This window comes from Corvus moneduloides, chromosome Z (assembly GCF_009650955.1).
Source record: "Corvus moneduloides isolate bCorMon1 chromosome Z, bCorMon1.pri, whole genome shotgun sequence".
Taxonomy (NCBI): Eukaryota; Metazoa; Chordata; class Aves; order Passeriformes; family Corvidae; genus Corvus; species Corvus moneduloides.
In genome coordinates this window covers 10763180-10777865 of record NC_045511.1, presented here as the reverse complement: position 1 = coordinate 10777865, position 14686 = coordinate 10763180, and positions in this window count along the sequence as shown.

Here is a 14686-nt window from a genome sequence, read left to right as displayed (position 1 = left end):
CACTTTGCACAAACAAGGTAACCTTAAATGAACTGGTATTTGCAAAGAATTACAAAAGTCAAAGTCTACTCTAACTGAAAATCCTTTTATCGACTATCTGATTATTCTTTTACTCTCTTGTTTGCTTAAGGCACCAAGTCAATGCCGTATACCTCTGACACAGTAGTAGAAGCAGAGAACATACTGTACTATTAAATAGTAATGCAGACAGACCTGTAATGTTTGAGACAAAACCAAAAATCTGCAGACAGGGAAAACTCTTCCTTGTAGTTTCAGGTAGGACTAGATAAATACTAATGTTTTTTCACTTGCAAAGCTTGACATATATGACTGTATACAAATTTTGTTTGCTGTAGAAAATTATGTGAAGCTTAAGCTTGTCCTTAACTGAAAGGAGTTAAATTTCAGGGAAAATAAATATGAGGGAGTGTCCTAGGAAGAAATAGAACTCATTTTAGTAATGCACCGAACAATGACTTCTATTACCTGAGGTAGCTTCTGCAGAAATTTTTGTTGTTACTTTCTGGTGGTAACTGGAAGTTATACTGCTGGATATCAGTTCTGAGCCTCTTAAAGTCACGTCTGCTCTCTGAGGTAGCTTTACTCTGTATTTCTTAATTTCATTTTCTTTGTCTTGAAAAATTGAGAAAGACAGCAATGCCGATGACAGTGAATTATGTATAGAGAACCTTGATTCATTTTAAGAGCATTCAGATCAAGGGGTGGTGGCATGACAACAGCAGTAGAAAGCTGTTGGAACACTCTGTTGCCCCATCTTGCCCAGCCCTGTTTCCTCTGACACACTCCAAAGGATATGAGAACCCATTATCCCCTCTGCAAGTGTCACGGCTTAGACTCTTGAACATGTACCTGCATGATAAATTATCCTCTGCTGTGTGTTGCAAAGCACATGCTGGTGTGTGGTGTGTTCTTCAGCTTCTTGTCAGCTTTTTTCACTGAAGGGTGAGCAGGATCAAATTACTTAATGTTTTTCATTAGACAATAAAACAATTTATCACGCCTGTTTGTTGAAATTTGATGTGCAACATCTCCAGACATTGCTTTTGGTATCATATTGGGAGACAAGAAATGATCCTTCACGAAAAAGCATCTCCTCTGAGTGAATACAAATTCATTCAGGGAATGGAGAGGCAGATCGCAAGTGCATAGCAAATTCAGAATTACTTTAGTTGCACTAAAACAAAGGTTCAAAAGATAGATGGGTTTACCTTTTGTAATTTATTCCAATATTCTGTTTCACAAACTTGAGCTGATATTTCCCTAAAATTACCTCTTACTGCCTTTTTTTTTGAGAGGTCATGCAATAATGGCGTATCATGACATGTATTTTCTATTTTATTTCTATTTTATTTCCTCCTATATAAATGCAGTGCATTACTGCACTCCTCAAGACTGTCATGAAAAGTTAGAATCTTCTAAATGTATAGAATGCAAATGGGAGCTATAGCCAGAATCGTGGATCTTTAAACCATAAGAAGCTGACTTGAAGCTTTAACATAAGTATATCCATTTTCTATTCTGGCACAATGAATTCACAATCAGGATTTTCAATCTTCTACCACACAGTGTGTAGTAAATAAGTAATTTGCAGTTTTCACACGAACAAATGTGCCAAACAAAACTTTAATCTCATTTTACCAGACATTTATCACAGAATCATAGAATGTTTGGGGCTGGAAGAGACTCTAAAGATCATCTCCTTCCAACCTCCCTTCCATGGGCAGGGACACCTTCCACTAGATCAGGCTGCTCAGGGTCACAATCCAGCCTGGCCTTGAACACTTGCAGGGATGAGGCATCCACAGATTCTCCAGGCAACCTGTTCCCATGCCTCACCACCCTCACAATACATAATTTCTTTCTAAAATCAAATCTAAATCTACTATCTTTCTGTCTAAAATGTCTACCTCTCATCCCATCACCACACTTCCTGATAGAGTCTTTCCCATTGTTCCTGAAGCTCCCTTTGGGTACTGGAATGTACTATAAGATCTCCATGGAGCCGTCTCTTCTCCATGCTGAACAGCCTCAACTCCCTCAGCCTGTCCTTGTAGGAGAGGTGCTCCAGCGCTCTCTAACCACAGCCCTCCTTTGGATTGGCTCCAGCAGGTCCCTGTCCTTCCTGTGCTGGGACCCCAGAGCTGGATGCAGTGCTCCAGGTGGGTCTCACCAGGGCAGAGCAGAGGGGCACAATCCCCTCCCTCCCCTGCTGCCCACAGGGCTCTGGATGCAGCCCAGGACACGTTTGGCTCTCTGGGCTGTGAGTGCTCATGGCTGGGTCATATTCAGTCACCCACCAAAATACCAGGATTTAAAAAATTCTACAAAGCCATTAAACTATTTATCAAACTATCATGTTGTCTCTATTAATGTTTTAATTAACCCCTTGGAAACCCAAGTATATCAAACGAAGCAGAAAACACATGGAGTAAAATAGGTATTACATGATTAGAAGTACAATATATGAGATGCTGGAAGACTTTGCCTCTAAAATCTGGGTAAGCACTTCCTCCATCCCAACTAATATGAAGATGTGTTTTGTATTTGTTATGCTCTCACTGTACACCAGTTAAGCATGGTTGGATTTTATTGTTTAGAGAGACATACGTTGTAGTCCTTATTTCAGAAACTCTGACCTTTTAAATTGTTGATATTTACCACAGATCTGGGCTACTAGTCTTTACTTACATGTCACCCTCAGTTGAACATGTAAGCAACCTTCCTATTGAGCTAGGCCCACAAATTTGTTTTTACCCCTTTCTGTAAAAGCTGACATACGTGTGTTGAAAGCCCACCCTGGCTATCACAACTGTTTTCAGACTTAAGAGCAGTTTGTTATGTTCCTTTTGGCTCTGCTATAGGAACCATGTTTTTCTGATTACTTCTCTTCAGCTGCTCTATTAAGTAAAACGAAAAGTTTTGAACACAAAATTAGAAAGGAGAGCAACATGATTATGTTTTCTGTGGGGCTGAAGGAATTCAAGTTGTCATCCTGATTTAAGTGTCTTTGAAATTTCACTGATAAATAGTTTTGATGAAGCAATCTGCTTTAGAGATGAAAGATGTTGATAGGAATGCAAGTAACAAGATATTATAGTAAATTAAAGCCAGTTTTTAAATCTAGTGTATAACTCAAAGACAAAAGCATTTAAGTAGAAAAAAGGAGAAAAATCATAATATCGCACTATTCCAAAAAATATTCATGTCTTAAGTGTAGACCTGGAGAACACCAAGTACAAGAAAAACTCTGAAAGTCCGATTTCTCTATGAATACCTTCACAGGATTATGACTGATGGCACCAAATGAATACAGACAAATCTGGACAGAGATTGTTGTACTGTCTGAAGATTAATGTTTGAATGGGATAGAGTAGAAGAGGATCAGCTACTATCACCTGCGATCTTTAAGATCAAAGCATAAAAGCAAGATCATATTATGAAAGCATTAGTGTTTTGCTTCCTACTCCTCACACACTCGCCCCTGCCATCTGAGACATAGCCTTAAAGGAATTTCAAAAATTTTTTGTCAGAGACAAAAATTGGTCATGGAAGAAGCTGTAGCAGAGACAAATAAATCCTGATATTTTTTCCTCATATTCCTGATTTTTTTTGCGTAAGTGTATTTGAACTATCTTTAAAATTCCCAGCTGAGACACTGCCAGCAATGCAGGTGAGGCAGCACAGTTGGTAAGCTACTGTAGCTGAACGTATACACAAAAATGCAAGCAAATCGCTGGATTTGGAGTGTGTTAAGCTTCACCTTGTCATGGATTCACTGCTACAGTAGCAGATGCCTCATTCACAACTAGTGTGGATATGTTCAGTCACAGCTGTGAAGTTTTTCTCTTTCTCCTCTTTTCTCCTACCCAACTTTCCTACCTGATATACTCATTAAACTTAAAAATCGGAGATGAGCTGGACTGGAACATCATGTCGCACTCTGTTCCCATACATCTATTTAGGACAGCACTTCATCATTGCCCTTTTTCATCCCACAAATCTTTGGAGCCTCATTTCAAGCATGCTTGTTTCTCTGTTGGGAAGTCTACCAACTAAGTAACACCACAACCTGGGTCACAGAGAAAGCAATCTTCCGTAATTTTTCACTATTCCAATATGAGCCTGTGCTTCCAGGAATGGGAACTGGGGCTGAAACTGCACTGGCTTGAAGAGTGCTCCCTGAAAACACACCACAGCTGCTCTTGGTTCAAATGTCATCTTTCTTCCTTTCACTAAGGTTTCTTTTTTATCCATGTGCTACTATGTATGTCTGCAAGTGCAAAAGAAAAACTTGCAGCATGGCTTCCAATCGCTAAATTCATACTGTCTCTCAGATTCTCTCATTTTTATTTCTTGTTCTCATCTGGCTTGCCAGTTCAATCACTTTACCTAACCAGAAAAGAAAGTTCAGAGAATTAAGCTGCTGCCTAACACTCAAGGGCCAAACTTTTGGAAAAGACTATTTGCCCTCCTTTTCCATGTGGTCTCAGCTCTCGCTCACTGCCGCACTTTACAAGAACGGCAGTTAACCTATCCCTGCTGTGCAAAACTTCAGATGATTGCATAAGCTCTATTTGCTAACATAAATCTCAGCTAATTTATGTATTTGAGCCTGCTTTGATTCTATGTGTTGTAAGAAATAGACATGTTCATTAAAAAGAGTGCTATGCTTCATTCTCATGCTTGGCCAGAACATAGAGATTTCTCTCCTTTAGGTCACTTTAGCATCATCTGAATAAAAGTAACATCAGAACTTATATCTAATGATGCTGTTTTCTTAAGGACAGAGATACAGAGCTCAAGAGACAGGAAATAGAAATGACAGCAGAGAATGTTACGCCCTCTTTTAAAAACCTGTCTCTAGACTTTGAAAAATGCAGTCACAAAGCATCACCTCAATCTTTAGATGAAAGAAACCTATGTGTGGAATTTGAGGAAAATTTTCAAGACAAAATTTCCCAGTTTGAAATCTCTCTACTAAACAGGAAATTCCAAATTAATGTTACTGTTCTGCTTTTCTTCCAAATGTCTTATTTTCTCAATCTTAACTGCAGATCTGGTTCATTGCTGTGCTCATAATGGGATATTTTCAGTCTCTGTGGGGTTTTTTTTCCCCATTAAAATAACCTCAAAAAACCGTAAGCTCTTAAATCTTTGATTAAGAAATTCCATTACTGAAAAGATGTGCTCCAAACCTAAATAATACCAGTACATGAAACTTTGTTCATCCACCTCACCCACCTGCCCCTGTTAATATTTTACTTTTAGCTCCTGGTACTTATTCTTTAAGGATATCTTATATAAAGGGTGGGGGAGAGGAAGAATCATAGGCTTGCACTTGACTATTAGAAAATACTCAAAATCCTTTTCTTCTGACTTTAGTATTAGAAATTAGGGCAGAAACTGCTGCACAGGAAGTTCCACCTGAACATGAGGAAGAATTTCTTTACTGTGACACTGACCACACAGTGGAACAGGTTGCCCAGACAGGCTGTGGAGTCTCCCTTACTGGAGACATTCCAGAACCACCTGAATGCAATCCTGTGCCATGTACTCTAGGATGACCCTGCTTGAGCAGGCAAGTTGGATCAGGTGACCCATTGTGGTTCCTTCCAAAATTACCCATTCTGTGTTAAACTCTTGAGAAATTCAGGGGTTTGCTTGTTTCATTTTTCCCTACAGCAAAATTATACACACATTACGAAATCACCATTAAACTGATAGCTTTTCTTTTTGTCTTCTCAAGTGGATTCATACTTCATAAGGAAGACCTGGAAAGTTATCTTTATTAATGAAATGCTGTTGGAAAAAGTAGTTTTGGTATAATACAGCTCAGCCACTTAATTGGTCATGGTTCTCCCACATTAAATGAGTCAATGTGACTATGCATAGACCTAGCATAGGGGCTTCTAGCAGAGTGTTCTGGTCCATGAAATGTTTGAAAGTGTTAATACAAAATGTTCAATAATGTTCAAGAAACTTTTTGAAAATTACCTTTTCCCACAAAATATTTTGGTTTAGATGAAAGAATGTTTCCAATGAAAACATGTTACACCAAAAAGAAGTTGTTTCTTATCAGCCATACACATCCAGTATTTCCAAAACTAGGAGTTTCAAATCTCTTATGTTGAACCTCAGAAGATATTTAGAAATTTAGTACATCTGGGATGACTTTAATTTTCTTTCTGGTGCATGGGATTCAGATTATTCTGTTATCTAAAGAATACTAATTAGCACAAAAACAATTTGCAAGATTCTCACCTTATGAAATATAATATTCACAGAATCACAGGATGGATCAGGCTGGAAGGGCCCACAGTGTGATCACCTGGTCCAACCTCCCTGCACAAGCAGGGCCATCCCAGAGCACAGGGCACAGGATTGCATCCAGATGATGCTTGGATATCTCCAGTGCGGGAGACTCCACAGCCTCTCTGCGCAGCCTGTTCCAGTGTGTGGTCAGTGTCACAGTAAAGAAGTTCTTCCTCATGTCAGGTGAAATTTCCTCTGCATCACTTACTGCCCATTGCCTCTTGCCAATCTATTGCTCAGAACCACCAAGCAGAGCCTGGTCCCTCCTCTGACCTCTCCGTTCAGACGCTGACAGACACTGATGAGGTTCCCTCTCAGTCATCTCTTCTTGAGGCTGAACAGGCCCAACTCCCTCAACCTGTCCTCACAGCAGAGATGCTCTGGTCTTTTGATCATCCTTGTCACCCTGCACTGGACCTGCTCCAGTTCCATGTCTCTCTTGTGCTGAGGAGCCCAGAACTGGACACAGACTCCAGGTGAGGCATCACTAGGACTGAGCAGGGGGACAAAATTTTTACAGGTTTTGTGATAATTTGTGTAACATGCTGGTAATACTCATATGCAATTTGAGATCAAGAAAACTGCTCTCCACCCTTCTCCTGGTTGCTCTGTGCTCATCGCAAGGAAAGGGCAACAAAGACCAGGGATCCAGGGGCTGCAGGTGAACCAGAAGAGAACTGGAGGTCAGAACTAGTCCAGGAACAAAATAATAGAGAGTTATTGGGAGGGACAAATGCAGAAGACCACAGTGTGTACAGGAGTTGATCTGGTGAGAAGTCCCCAGCTGATCTGGAGTTTGGTGGGAAGAATTAATTATAAGGAGGACTGAAAAGAAAGGCTTGAAGAAGGAAAGGAAGAATCCTCCAAATGGCTAGAATAACATATTAATTTTCATAATATTCATAGCATTTTTCGCAATATTCATAGCATATTCATAATTTTCATAATATTTCATAATAGTCATAGACTCATAGAATGTTAAGGATCAGAAGGAACCTTAAAGATCATCTAGTCTCAAACCCCTGCCATGGGCAGGGACACCTGTCACTAGTCCAGGTGGCTCAAGGCCTTATCTAACCTGGCCTTGAACACTTCCAAGGCTGGGTCATCCATAATCTCCCTGGGCAACTTGTTCCAATATCTCAGCACCCTGACAGTAAAGAGTTTATTCCTTATATCTAACCTAAATTTCCCCCTTTCAGTTTGTACCTGTTACTCCATTGTCCTGTCATTACAGTCCCTGACAAAGAGTCCCTCTCCAGCTTCCCTGTAGTCCCCCTTCAGATACTGGCAGGTTGCTATGAGGTCTCCACACAACCTTCTCAGCCCCAATTTACTCAGCCTGTCTTTAAAAGGGAGGTCCTCCAGCCCTCTTGTCAAGTTTGAGGCCTCCTCTGGACTTGGTCCAACAGTTCCATGTCCTTCTTAAGCTGGGGACACCAGGGCTGGATGCAGTGCTCCAGGGAGTCTCACCAGAGCAGAGTAGAAAATACTGAGAATTCCTATCTAAGAATAATACTATGCTTTAGTGTAGTTACTGATTTGTTTGAGACAGAGAAAAATGGGGAGGAAAAAAATATACTCCGGGGGGAAATTTAAATATGACAAACAAACCAAAAAACTAAATGTAATACCCAAACCTCATGTTTTCTGTGTCTTACTCTTCTGAGGAGGCTTGTGTGCTTTATTTTGTGACATTTTATTTGACCTGCACTTTTTAAGTTGGGAAGTAGGTAGTACAGCATTTTATGCTCATGTTATGCATCAGAAAAATATAATAATAAATTATTTAACTTCCAAGTGTGACTAATATTCTATGATTCCTAAGACATCTATCCGGTCAGCCAGTGATGATTGTATAACCACATCCTAATATGTTTGCCTTGGTACAGCCCTAACACTACTAAGAATTTTGGAAGAAAAATGAAATGAAACAGATTCAGTATGTCACCTGCCAGTTTCTCTCTTCCACCTATGATATGGATATCATATTTTTCCTTTGGCTGGCTGTATTTGTCATGGAAGAATACTGCTATTACTGTGGAGATTGTTTAAAGAATGACAGAAATAAACACATCTGTATATATTTTAAAGAGGTTTTTAGGTGGTTTGGGCTGTTTAGAGTTTTGCTTTGGAAGGAATGCATGTTTACTGTAAGGATCTAAACACTACGGAGTGGCAAATGTTATTAGGGTTCTCTCCCCAAAACCCCAAGCAGAGCCTACCAAAAAACAATGATTCCGTAAATTAATAAATATTCTGTCATCTAAAGGAGTAATTTAATTGGGAACACTTGGATATATTTACAGACGCAGTCTGACCCCAACCTCTAAGTTTACATAGATAGGATTTTGTAAGCTGCCTGTGTTCTATAAGACTTCTGTGAGACTACAGCTGCCTTCTCTTGCTGGCTCCTGCTGGCTTGTGTGGGTGAGCTTATCTAAAAAAAATATTTCCTGTTTTAAGGCATGACCAGATAACAGAATTCTGGTCCAGAAAAGACTTTGTTGGATAAGTGAACAAGACATTAGTTCTTAAATACTATTAATTTAATAGTATTAAAAATTAATGCTGCCTTTATAACTGTAGTAGTTCTAGACGTATCTAGGCATATCATGTGAGCTGTGTGCTTCATTTTGGTGGCTGCTGTTTGAACATAAGTTGAGAGGGTTCCTGCTCCCAAGACCTTTAGTCAAAATAGAGAAGGAAAACATGATGAAAGAATCATTGAAACGAGTGTTTGAAAGAAGATTAAAACCCAGTATGCTTTTGTTTACAGAAAAAGGCATGATTTGCCAAACCACATAGCATTTCTGTAACAGACTTTATCATGTTTCAACCTTGAATCATCATTTATAATTGTCAGTGGTCTATTAAAAAAACATTTATATGTGAAGTTGTTGAAAAACTGCATATTTTCCTTATCAGTAAGGCACAGAATTAAAATTTTTCAAAGAAAAAGGGAACAGGCTGTTATTACAAGAACAATTTGATATTCTGTTCTATATTATACCTGCAATATGAGTGACAACATAGATTTGAAATCCCTTCATTCACTAAAATAGTTTTTAACAGTTTGATAGACTTATGAAACAGGCATTTGGAATTTGGAATTTCATCAAACCCATGATGTTAGATTTAATACGTACCTCTCAAGCTGGGAATGTAGTATTTCAGCAAAATACTTACAGATCCTTAATATACCTGTGTGGGCTTTTCTTTTTAAAACATGAAATAATGAGATCATTCAACTTTGTACGAAGAAAGATCAAAACTGAAAGTGAATTCACTAGTGAAGAGTGGGAAAGAGAACTTCAAAGTCCAGAAGGTGATAAATAGGTCCCTAAACAAGTACCTTGAACTGATCTTTTCTTAACTTCAAAAGAATTAGCTCAAAGTACTGTAAGCTGTATAGCACACAAACTCCTTGCCACAGGCATAATTGTAACATAATACACTGAATACAGTCAAACACGGCTTAGTGAAAATATGTCTCTTCTCCATGATCACTTCAACCTGCAGAAACACACACTCAACAGCTCTAGAAATTAGTCCAGCCCCTGCAGCCCCTGAGCAGGAGAGGGTTGCACATTCTTCCTGTTTAAACTATTTCTCTTTGCCTGAAAAGGTCTAAAACGATTGGTAGATTAAACTGAATGGTTGGTAGGATATAAATGTGACTTGCTTTCCCAATGGTATATTTTTCAGGTGGTGGAGGCATGAAAGGGTCTCCATTTCCCGTTGAAGCCATGTATAGTTTACATGGAGAATGGCTGAATAAAAAGCATAAGCAGAGCTTCAAGCAGGGATCTGGGCTTAGTCCAGACATAAAGGCTGGCCTATAATCAGCTTGTCTGTGGATTCCAGCAGGATGCAATAGTTAATATCTATTCATGCTCCTCCAGTTAAGAAAGCATTTGGAGATGTCTACCCATATAGCTTAGACACGTGGGATTTTGAATATCAGCACTGTGTAGCTGAATATTTTAGGCACTTCTATGATTCAGCGGCAGGAGAGTGGGAGTGTGGTGCCATTTTACGAATCTAAGATGTTCACATGTGTAAATATTCATGATAAATTTTCACCCTCCAGCAGGAACAAAAAGGGAGGTTTAAATCAAGTCTTTCTACTTCAGTTCTCATTATTGCAATTTCTGCATGACTGCTGTGATGCTGTACCTTCCTCAGACCAGTAACGAGCATTATTGTGTTTTCATGTGGCATTTTAATGTTCTGAAAGATTTAAATCCACTTAAAATATTTCAAATCTTGGAGACATCATGATGCAATTTGGTGTGTACTCCCAATCTATAAGAGTGGAATAAGAGAGAACTTGTCCTTCTCTGTCTTTTTAACCACAATAATGAGCATTTTCAGTGTGCACAGTCAATGCACTGTGATATTTTAAAAGATTGTGAATAGACTGCTTCATTGTTGCTTTCATTTTAAACTTCAGAAGTGCTGATTTTGACTCTGTGGCTTTACGGTACAGCTTTGCCCAGGAGTTCACCACCCACAGACACAGGAGTATTTTATTTCTCTGGTGACACCCACAATGCTTAGCCCTCTTCCAACTTTCACTTCATGTAGTTACCTGAAGAGAAACTGAGTTCTGTTAGTAATCTGGCCTGGTTTTAAGCAACAGTTGAAAATGTGGGCTTCAGGGTATTGTAGTGCCTGGCTAACTTACTTGTTCTTTTTCTGAACCATTCTCTATTTTTGTATCTAATTTGTTATCAACACCTAAAGACAGTAGGCTGCTTGAGACAAAAGCAGTAAATCTCCCAGCTTGCCTTTCTGGAACTAATTTTCCTGTATTGGGACAAAATATCAGAAATATACAGACTTTTAGAATGTGCCAACTGGTGCTTTTGGCACTAAACAAGCTTAAAGATCAAAGATCAGCTCAGGAACAGTGAGTTACTAAGTTTGGGGTTTTTTCCCCCTTCTATTTTTTCTTTTTTTTTTTTTTTCTCTTGGTCTTTAGTTGGTTGGTTGATTGGTTGGTTGGTTGGTTTGGGAATTTTTGTTTTGTTTTGGTGTTAATTAGAACTGCTTGCAGTTGAAAACCAAATGTTATATGAAAAACACTCTATTGAAAGCTAAGTACTCTACGGCTATGTTCCCCTTTTAATAACTGTTGCAGAAGTATAACCTGGGCTCCCAGGAAAACTCATGTGTCAAATTTGATTTGGGGAGCTGGTGGTTCCCAAGGAGCCAGAACTTTCAGAAACCAGTTTCTTACTGATGCCCCCAAAGTCAAGGGCAATTGCATTTCCAGCTGCATGTGACACAGACAAATTTGCATACTCCCAGCTCAGCTAGGAACACACCAGTCCTTTGGACTTATCTTCTGTACTTTTCTGCTGTGACACATTTTAGAAATTGTTCCATTTATCCAACCTAACAGCAACACTGAAGAAATCTCTTCTTCTCTTTGCTGCTCTTAGGCCATTGTGACTACAAGTTCTTAAGAAGTGTCCTTTGCTGGCTTATAACCAGTGCCAAGTTCTCATTATCTTCTCCTAGGAAAAGATTAGTTTGAGAATATTGTCAATACAATGTTCTGTAAGTGCTTCTAATAAACCATTGTGTGCTTATGTTAGAGAAGGCATATGGAAGAGGATTGCTTTGTGGTTGAATACAGGGAATGGCAGCCATAACAACCTGTAGCCCATGGGAAAATTCCATCACCTGCCCCTGTTCCTTGAAAATTGATGGCTTGGTAGACACTGCCTTGATGCCTAAGAAGGAGCACAGTCACTGCCTTTGTCTGATAGCTGTAGGATCACAAAAAAATGTGCTTCCTTTTCTTTATCACCTATGGTCACAAGATCCAGAAGAATAATGTTTGGAAACACAACACATTGTGGGGCCTGGTGGATAGCAGTGTTGATAAATGGAAAGTCAATCTCAAAAACTTGGTCTGAGCTGTTGAATGACATGATGAAATATAGAGAGGGTCAAAGCTTTAAATCCGGTTCCTTGTCATTCAAGAGAAAAAAACCAGAAGTTGTGATATTTCACTTGTCCTGTAACTATACTAGATTATACCTGTGAAAACAGGATCATCACTACTAGAGGTCTGCACATCAGCTTTTGATTTGGAAATAACAACTCAGTACCTTTGCTGAAAGGTTGGGGAAAAAAATAACTTTTATATTAGGTGACTAGGACAGGGAAATAAAAATAGTAAGAAGGCACTGAAACTGGTCATACAAATAAATGGATGAGCTCAAGGTATTAACTGGGGATGATTAATTCATGTTGTTTCAAACTGGGCATAAATGGAATGAGTGATAAGGTTAACACTTCCACAAAACCAACAAAATGTTTCACCTTATCCTAGCAACCCTAAGAAACTTTCTGGGTGTATTGTGCTATCTTAGCTGATCTGGCATCTGCTGTGTCAGCTGTCATTATCATATGCAAAATATATGTATATGTAGTATTTCAACCTTTTCCTTTTGCATAAACATCCAAACACCATTTTGTGCAGGGTTCCTACTATGCTTTTTTTCAATAATCAAATCTATCCTAGCCAAAATTTTGAAATTTTGTTTGCACTTTATTTAGCCTGATTTGTTTGCTTGTTTCTGTATGCAACTATTTGGGCTCTTTGCTTTAGAGTTCCACCTTGTGTGGCAGACTACATTTGATACTCCGCATGGCAGAACTCAGCATGAAGAAATCTTTCTAAAGTATTCTCTTTCATGCTTTATTTCTGCCTTATTTAGCATAGAAAATGACCTATAAATGGTGAAATATCAATTAAAGTGGAAAATCAGAGTTACGGGGCAGATTCCTGGCATTTTGTCAGGGCGGGGATTGTACTTAAAATGACAGCAAATTAACACTAAAAGTAATAGGAGAATTTGGGCTTTGATTTCTTAATTTTTCATTCCTACCTCAACATTTTAGAGAAATAGCATTTCTCCAAAGATGTCTTATTCTCTTATTCTGTCTCCAAGATCTCTTGTTTTCATATTCTCTTCAAAATTCTTTTTAAAGATTTTCCTAACATGCCTTTTTTTCTTCCCAGCTGTAATCCACTACTGACAAGCAAACCAAATTTCTTGAGAAACTATGTTTGAATTTTTTACCTAACTGCTCATTTTTCAATTATCTGTGGCTTTTCTAAGATCTATAGTTAAGAGAAATCCAGTCACCACAGTGCAGAGCTCAGCCAGGTATCTGGTCTTGAAAGAATATTCCATGTTGCTGTGTCTGGCATTCAGACTCAGTAAACAGCATGTGAAAAGATGCCTATGAAATGCATCAAAATGATGTAATAGCAGGAGAAAGAAAGAAAGAAGGAAGGAAAGAAGGAAAGAGAGAAAGAAAGGAAGAAAAGGAGAAAGGGAGAAAGAAAGAGAGAAAGAAAGAGAGAAAGAAAGAAAGAGAAAGAAAGAAAGGGAAAGAAAGAAAGAAAGAAAGAAAGAAAGAAAGAAAGAAAGAAAGAAAGAAAGAAAGAAAGAAAGAAAGAAAGAAAGAAAGAAAGAAAGAAAGAAAGAAAGAAAGAAAGAAAGAAAGAAAGAAAGAAAGAAAGAAAGAAAGAAAGAAAGAAAGAAAGAAAGAAAGAAAGAAAGAAAGAAAGAAAGAAAGAAAGAAAGAAAGAAAGAAAGAAAGAAAGAAAGAAAGAAAGAAAGAAAGAAAGAAAGAAAGAAAGAGAAAGAAAGAAAAAGAAAGAGAGGAAGGGAGGAAGGAAGGGAGGAAGGAAGGGAGGGAGGAAGGGAGGGAGGAAGGGAGGGAGGAAGGGAGGAAGGAAGGGAGGAAGGAAGGGAGGAAGGAAGGGAGGAAGGAAGGGAGGAAGGAAGGAAGGAAGGAAGGAAGGAAGGAAGGAAGGAAGGAAGGAAGGAAGGAAGGAAGGAAGGAAGGAAGGAAGGAAGGAAGGAAGGAAGGAAGGAAGGAAGGAAGGAAGGAAGGAAGGAAGGAAGGAAGGAAGGAAGGAAGGAAGGAAGGAAGGAAGGAAGGAAGGAAGGAAGGAAGGAAGGAAGGAAGGAAGGAAGGAAGGAAGGAAGGAAGGAAGGAAGGAAGGAAGGAAGGAAGGAAGGAAGGAAGGAAGGAAGGAAGGAAGGAAGGAAGGAAGGAAGGAAGGAAGGAAGGAAGGAAGGAAGGAAGGAAGGAAGGAAGGAAGGAAGGAAGGAAGGAAGGAAGGAAGGAAGGAAGGAAGGAAGGAAGGAAGGAAGGAAGGAAGGAAGGAAGGAAGGAAGGAAGGAAGGAAGGAAGGAAGGAAGGAAGGAAGGAAGGAAGGAAGGAAGGAAGGAAGGAAGGAAGGAAGGAGGGAAGGAAGGAAGGAAGGAAGGAAGGAAGGAAGGAAGGAAGGAAGGAAGGAAGGAAGGAAGGAAGGAGA